The following is a 7,157-nucleotide window of genomic DNA, read 5'->3' as shown; positions in this document are numbered from 1 at the left end:
TGAGGTTCTTATGTATCTTATAGATTGTACAAGACCTGACATTTCTCTTGCAGTTAATTTGTTGGCAAGATTCAACTCAAATGACAATGGAGCGGGATCAAACACATATTTTGATACCCTTGAGAAACTGCTGATTTAAAATTATTTTATTATAACGTTTCAAAACAAGATTTGGTTGATTATATATATGCAGGTCATTCATCAAATCCTCATAAAGATAAATCTCAAACTCGATATGTATTCCTAAATGGAGATACCACAAAAATCATGGCGTTCTTAAAACAAACACTTGTTGCAACATCATCATCAAATCATGACGAAGTGATTGCATTATATGAAACTACTCGAAAATGTGTTTGGTTGAGATCAATGACACAAATCATTATTGATTCTTGTGGACTAGAACGCTATAAAAGACTAACAACTATCTTCACCAACAACTATATATGAAGATAATGCAGCTTGCATAATACAAATGAAAGAAGAGTATAAAAAGTGACTGAACAAAATATAAATACTGACGAGGCGCCAAAGCCATAGACGGTCTTAACGGTCATAAGTTTGATGGAAAAGAATGGTATGTTGGTAAGGCTCAGAAAAGACTACAAAGGAATAGGAATTGAAACAAGGGTTTGAGCAAACCATGAAGGAGACTGTAGACAAATCACAAGGGCTAAACTTGTACATAAAAGATTTAGATGATACAGTTTCAGATAAAAACCTCAGATTCTTCTCATATACTCAAGATCTCGTAAAAGACAACCAGATTAAAATGAGATACGTTCAATCAACAACTCTGCTGATCTTTATACCAAAGCACTGCCAACTGCTATTTTCAGAACACACGTTCATAATATTGGCATGAGACATGTTCAGAAGATGTAACAACTCAGGCGTTGCCTATTTGAGGGGGAGTCAACTCTATGCTGCACTCTTTTTCCCTTAGCTAAAGTTTTATCCCAATGGGTTTTCTTTAGCAAGGTTTTTAACGAGGCAGTAATAGTTATTCTCTAATAAAATTGTCATCCAAGGGGGAGTGTTATAAAATATCTAGATTGTGTTATAAAATATCTAGATTGGATGTTAATTTTATTATTATTATATTTCTTGCATAGTAATATTTTATACTATAAATAGACATGTATGGTAACCATTTAAGGTGTACCATTTTCTCTTGAAATATCAATATCAATATTTCTTCTCTCCTTCTTCTCTCTTTTTCTCTCTTTGTTCTTATAACCATTAAAGGTAGTTATAAGCCTACTGAATTATAACAATATATATATATATATATATATATATATATATATATATATATATATATATGTTACTCCCTCCTTGTCATTTTTATTTTCTATCTTACTACGTATTTTTGTTTGTGTAACAAAATTGTCTACTTATATAAATTAAGTATTAAAAATCATTGAACTTCTTAATTACACTTGCACTCGTTTATAAATTATAACTACTAATACTTTTTTTCATATAATTTTCAATAAAACTTACCTAAACATCAATAACATTTCAGTAAAATTCAAGTATATATGGTACTACTACTATGAATAAATTATACTACGAGTACATCACTTCCCATAATCATTTGTCTACTTGTAATAAAATATTGCTTAGCACCAAACACCGTTAACCCTATAACTCTTTACACATTACAAATATTCCCCCCATTTCACATCCTCTCTTTCTCCAAATTCACCATCTTTTTCTTCTTTATATTTTAAATTAAAAAATTCTCTGTTTTCAACAATAAAAAACAGAGCATCATCATTCATCATCACACAGCAAAACACACACTTCTTTTTACTCGAAATGGGTAAATACACGAGAAAACCTTAGTTAACCGGTGACACGGTTGCCGTAATTGACGTTTCACCGACGTCACTCGGCGTCCGTACACGTGCAAAAACCCTAGCTCTGCAAAAACTTCAACAAGCTTCGAATTCGACCACCGTAACGCCTTTGTTGCAGCCACCGGAACATCACCGTGAATTGTGTTATCTTCAGTTACGCAGCCGTAGACTAGAGAAACCACCGGTTCAAAAATTGCAAGCTTGTTGCCGGAGGCAAAACCCTAACCCTAATTTTGTAAATACTTCTAGTGAAGAAGCAGATGAGTCTAATTGTTTTGGAGAAAATAATGTTGATTTTAATGGCAGAGAAAGGTACGGAGTATAATTTTTATTTTACTATTTCTATTTTAAATAATTTTTACACTTGAATGCTTTGTGATGATTCTCACACACTGTTTTTTGATCCTCACACACCCTTTTACCCTATTATTATTAGAGAGGAGTTCAAGTAAATTTGTGTGTGAGGATCAAAAAACAGTGTGTGAGAATCATCCCCTTTCTATTATAACTATAACATGAATATGAAAGAATTTTGAATTGAATATTTATACGCTTGAGTAAATATAGAGGTAGAGGTAAATTAAATTTTGGCTCAACAATTGTACTTGGTGTTTTGGTATTCTTTATTCTTTTTTAAATAGTGTAAAATCATAATTTTTATTTTTTTTATATATATATATGGTTGACAAATGAGGAAATGGGTAAATTTTCCAATTTTCAGTGTAGTATTTCTTATAAGAATTTGTGGGTATTGGGTGAAAATGCTTTATGGAGGTACTTTGATGTTTTCGTGTGAAGAAAATGGTTTATTTTTTTTTTCTATTTTTTATAAGTGGGGTACCACTTTTTTTTACTTCATCTATGACAAACATGCTAATGAATGTATTTTGATTTTTCAAGTCATGCAAATTATCTTTAGTTTTTTGTATGAAAGCTGCACAAGTGCTTTAGGTGGATTTTTGTTAGTTATGGTTGTATCATGTTTTATAAGTTTCTTCTTTATACATCACACTGAACAGAGGTTTTATGGTCTCTCCTTTTTGGTTGTTCTTTTTTTTTTATCTTCTTGAAGTAACTTATCATAACCCCTTTTGGGTGGTAAATCTAAGAGTTATAAAGTATATGTTGATTGATTCAATTACTCCGTACTATATAAACTTGTTGGGAGGTGCATATTCTTTAATTTCTTAATTACTTAAATTTATTATAAGTGCTTATAGGTTATTACTATTTTAAACTATGGAGTACATTTTAAGTGTGTTGATACAAGTATGTTTTAGCTTATGTCAAAATAAAAGTACACACTTATTTTTAGCTCCTCACCTTGAAACAACTTTCTTCTTCTTCCTTTTTTTTTTTTTTTTTTTTTTTTTTTTTTTTTTTTTTTTTTTGCTGCAAGTTTTGGTATTATTTTCTCTTAAACTATAAACTAAGCACCTGTTCAGCTTGCATGTTAGTTATATACTTATATTTCCATTTTTAGAGTTAACTTATGAGTCAATTTAAGTAAAGTGTAGTTAAAAATCTTGTCTAGAAAATGCTAAATTAGTTGGTATGGTAAGATACAAAGTGTAATAAGTCAAGTTTTGAAGTTCCCTTTAGTGGGCTAGAGACAGATAATAAGATATGATTTTTTTCATTATTCCTTTGTTTTTCTGTAATAAAGCCTGGACTTACATATTTAGGTCCCATGACTTAAAAATGGACAAACTTTTTAAACAATCTATAGCTGCTTGATGGTTTTTTGATATTAAACTTAAGATTATTTGGTAAACTCTATTACATATTTGAAATGTGTAGACTAGTCATTTGAAACTTTAAGTGATAGCAAACAATAAACATATCCGTGTTGCTGGCAACGTCGAATAAGTAAGGAAAACTCGAAAACGACTTTTCTTTTAAGGGGCCTTAGTTTAGGTTTGTTTGCTTATATGTGATGAGATGCTACACTGCATATAATTATCACTCATGTATTACTCAGATATATTATCAGCAACCCCACATGGTCCTTCATTTATTATCAACTGTTCTCTCTTTCCATATCAAACCAGCTTCTTTAATAGGTCTATAGTCATTCTAAGGCTATCAGGAGAGATTCAGCCTTTTTAAGATAAAATGTATTGTGATCCATCTATCTGGGTTGGATTTGGTAGTCAAATTTGCTATAAATGTGAACACTTCATATATTAGCTTTTGTAGATGTAGACGTTTCAAGTGGTAGTTAGCTGTGCTTATTCAATATTCATAGTGATTATTACTATTAATCGAAGTTGGAATAAGTAGTTTTACTTGTATTTTGATGACCAGAAAATAAGTTACTTAAAGTTATGGATAGTTAAGTAGTTATCAAGCTACAAGTTAGTCTTAGACCAATTGTAGGACCGACTATATCCGGGCGTTTACAGGCTCCATTTGAAAAATAAATTAAATTGGTGGGGCCAACCTCTCGACCCTCTCCCACAACTTTATCCACTTACACCCCTTTTCCTCACAGCCTTGTCACGTCACAGTATCACTCAAAAACTTCTTAGAACCTTGCCACGACGTAGGCACCATTACATTCCGTCTAATGGTAGGGGCTATGTTAGGTTTACAGGCACGCACACTAGCATATGAAAATTCCTCGAGAAGAGCCCACCACAACGCCCGGTTACAAGTGGTGCTTTCATTGAGAGATCTCATCTTTCGAGATCCCAACACCTCGGAGTGGTGGCCTATGGAGTGGTGGCTTGGACCGGAAGAGAGGGTGTCAACCGTGACCAACATAGTCGTGACCAACGAGGCCTCAGAGTGGTGGCTTGGACCAAAAGAAAGAGTGTCAACCGTGACCAACGAGGACGTTGGATCTTTAAATGGTGGGGTATTGATATAATCCCACATTGACTATAGAACAAACTAGTTGGTGCCTTATAAGAGTGGGTGTTTCCTCATCCTTCAAGCTGGCTTTTGGGAGTGAGTTCTAAACTTGATAAGCTAATTTTCCCAATTAAATTAACACTTATTGAGTTTTTGAAATTTAAAAATAAATACAAAATATCACGGATGGTCCCTGTGTATTGTATTAGATTACACTCGTGGTCCTATACTTTTTTTCCGTCGAAGATGGTCATGTGGTCCACAATTGAATCACTTGTGGTCCCTGTGGTTTGCACCACAAGGACCATTCTTGACGGAAAAATTCAAACAAAAGGGACTACCGGTGATTTTCAAGTGCAAACTACAAGGACCATCCTTGATGAGAAAAAAGTATAGGACCATGAGTGTAATCCGATACAAACCACAGGGACCACCTGTAATATTTTGTCTTAAATAAACCAATAAGTGAATAAATCTTGCTAATCCAAACCGACTCTTTTAGCATCATAATCATATATATTTATTTTGTTTTTGTCAAAAACTCTATTGCAAGATCAGTTTAGGCACACCACAGACAAGACAAGCTCTGAAGAGAGGGGCCACACAACTTGTTTTTACCCTTATGTTAATTAATACTAGTAGTACACAAACAGTGGTAAACAATAATGGGATGATGGCTAAGTTCTAATGCCCTCTTGCTCATAAGGACAACGTTTTCTTTATCACCTTTTAATTTTTTTTTTTTTTTTTTGGTGACTCAGGAACCCCCTACGAATTTGTTATGTTAGATACTAAAAAAAGATTTATACATGTATTTTTCTAAAATATTTTTCTTGATTTTGTGATTTTGTATGCTTTTGTTCCACTAACAACACTGTGATAGGTTGGTACTTAAAAAAAGATTATGTATTTTGACAGGAGCACTCGAGAAAGCACTCCTCGTAGCTCGATCAAGGACATAAATGTCATTAGTGCTCCCGGTTCTAGCACAAGATCTAGAAATTTAGAAACTTGTAATCGAATAACTCAAAATTCTGTCATAACCAACATGCCTTTGGCACTTGAGATTGAAGAGTTCTTTGCGCGTCATGAGCAGGAACAGCAGAGACGATTTGCTAACAAGTACACTACTCTAACCTTAGTCCTAACTAGATGTTGCAAAATGGTGGGTCATGTGGGTTTGGGTCAAAATTGTTAAAATTCTACTGGTGAAATGGGTTGGGTTGACCCGAAACACTTTTTGTCGAACATTTTTAATATTCCGTGTCAAGTATGATTTTGTAAATTTATACTATATTATAAAATTTAATTTAATTTTCCTGGCGAAGTTTTCTAAATGGTATTATGCATTTTATAATACTTTTTGAGCGATTATCAACTTATTTACTTTAATTATATATCACAGAGAATTATATTTTGTGTTTGTTGACCGTTAGAGATAAAACATGACCCGAATGTATTGTCGCATTTAGTTATCACTTTCTTATACAAAGTCTTTTCTGGTGTCAATCCAGGTACAACTTCGACACGAGGAATGATAATCCACTTGAAGGACGTTACGAATGGGTAAGATTAGAATCCCAATAAGCAATACTTTCGCAAACTCTGAATAAAGGGTGATGGTGTAATTTTGCTTGTACCCTTTAGTTGTCTAGTGAAAATGTAAAGGAATGAAAACTGGTTAATTAGTTGTGTAACTTAATGATGAGTTGCAAACTAACCTTTGTAGAAGAATGGGAAGTTTAAAAGAATGTAACTTTTTAGGGTGTTGTTTCATCTTTGTGTAGATTTGCAATTAATGAATAAATATTTCTTCAATGGTATTATGGAAGTATGGTAGTACTGGTTTTGAAAAAAGAAATAAAATAAAATTTGTGTATTTGCAATATAATTCAAAGCAAACAGTAACTTTGTATGGATTTTGGTATATAGATAAAGTAGATAATAGACAATATTTTAGATTATTTATGTTTTATTGACAAGATTGTAAGAAATGAAAAAGAAAAAAAAAAAAAAAAAAATATATATATATATATATATATATATATATATATATATATATATATATATATATAGGGGCAGGGTTAATGGGTAAGTAACCAATCGGGGAGAAGTGGGGTGAAGCAATTTTTTTTTTTTTTCGTTTTTTTTGAAATTTTTTTTTTCCGGCATCAAGATCACATGAAAATATGAACATTTAGAAGAGACACTTCGTGATGAATGTTATTATTTAGGCGGGAAAACGATTGACAAAAATAACATTCAAGATAATATTGTTCGTGAAGAATATGAACGTTTTTTTTTCTTCATGTTTTGTGAAATAAAATTTAGCCCGATTTAGAGTTTAGGGTTTAGGGTTTAGGGTTTGGTGTTTTGGGTTTATTCCATAAACTCAAAACACCAAACCCTAAACCCTAAACTCTAAACCGTTCGTGT

General features: G+C 32.4%; 1 pseudogene; it reads left to right on the top strand.

Annotated features, from left to right (window-relative positions):
* The first annotated feature begins 1,824 nt into the window (after positions 1–1,824).
* LOC139904192 (cyclin-dependent kinase inhibitor 4-like) lies at positions 1,825–6,482 on the top strand (annotated as a pseudogene).
* The last annotated feature ends 675 nt before the right edge of the window (positions 6,483–7,157 follow it).

This window comes from Rutidosis leptorrhynchoides, chromosome 4 (genome assembly GCF_046630445.1).
Source record: "Rutidosis leptorrhynchoides isolate AG116_Rl617_1_P2 chromosome 4, CSIRO_AGI_Rlap_v1, whole genome shotgun sequence".
In the NCBI taxonomy this organism is placed as follows: Eukaryota; Viridiplantae; Streptophyta; class Magnoliopsida; order Asterales; family Asteraceae; genus Rutidosis; species Rutidosis leptorrhynchoides.
Note: the sequence above shows the minus strand (reverse complement) of the source record. Positions and strands in the feature narration are given on the sequence as shown.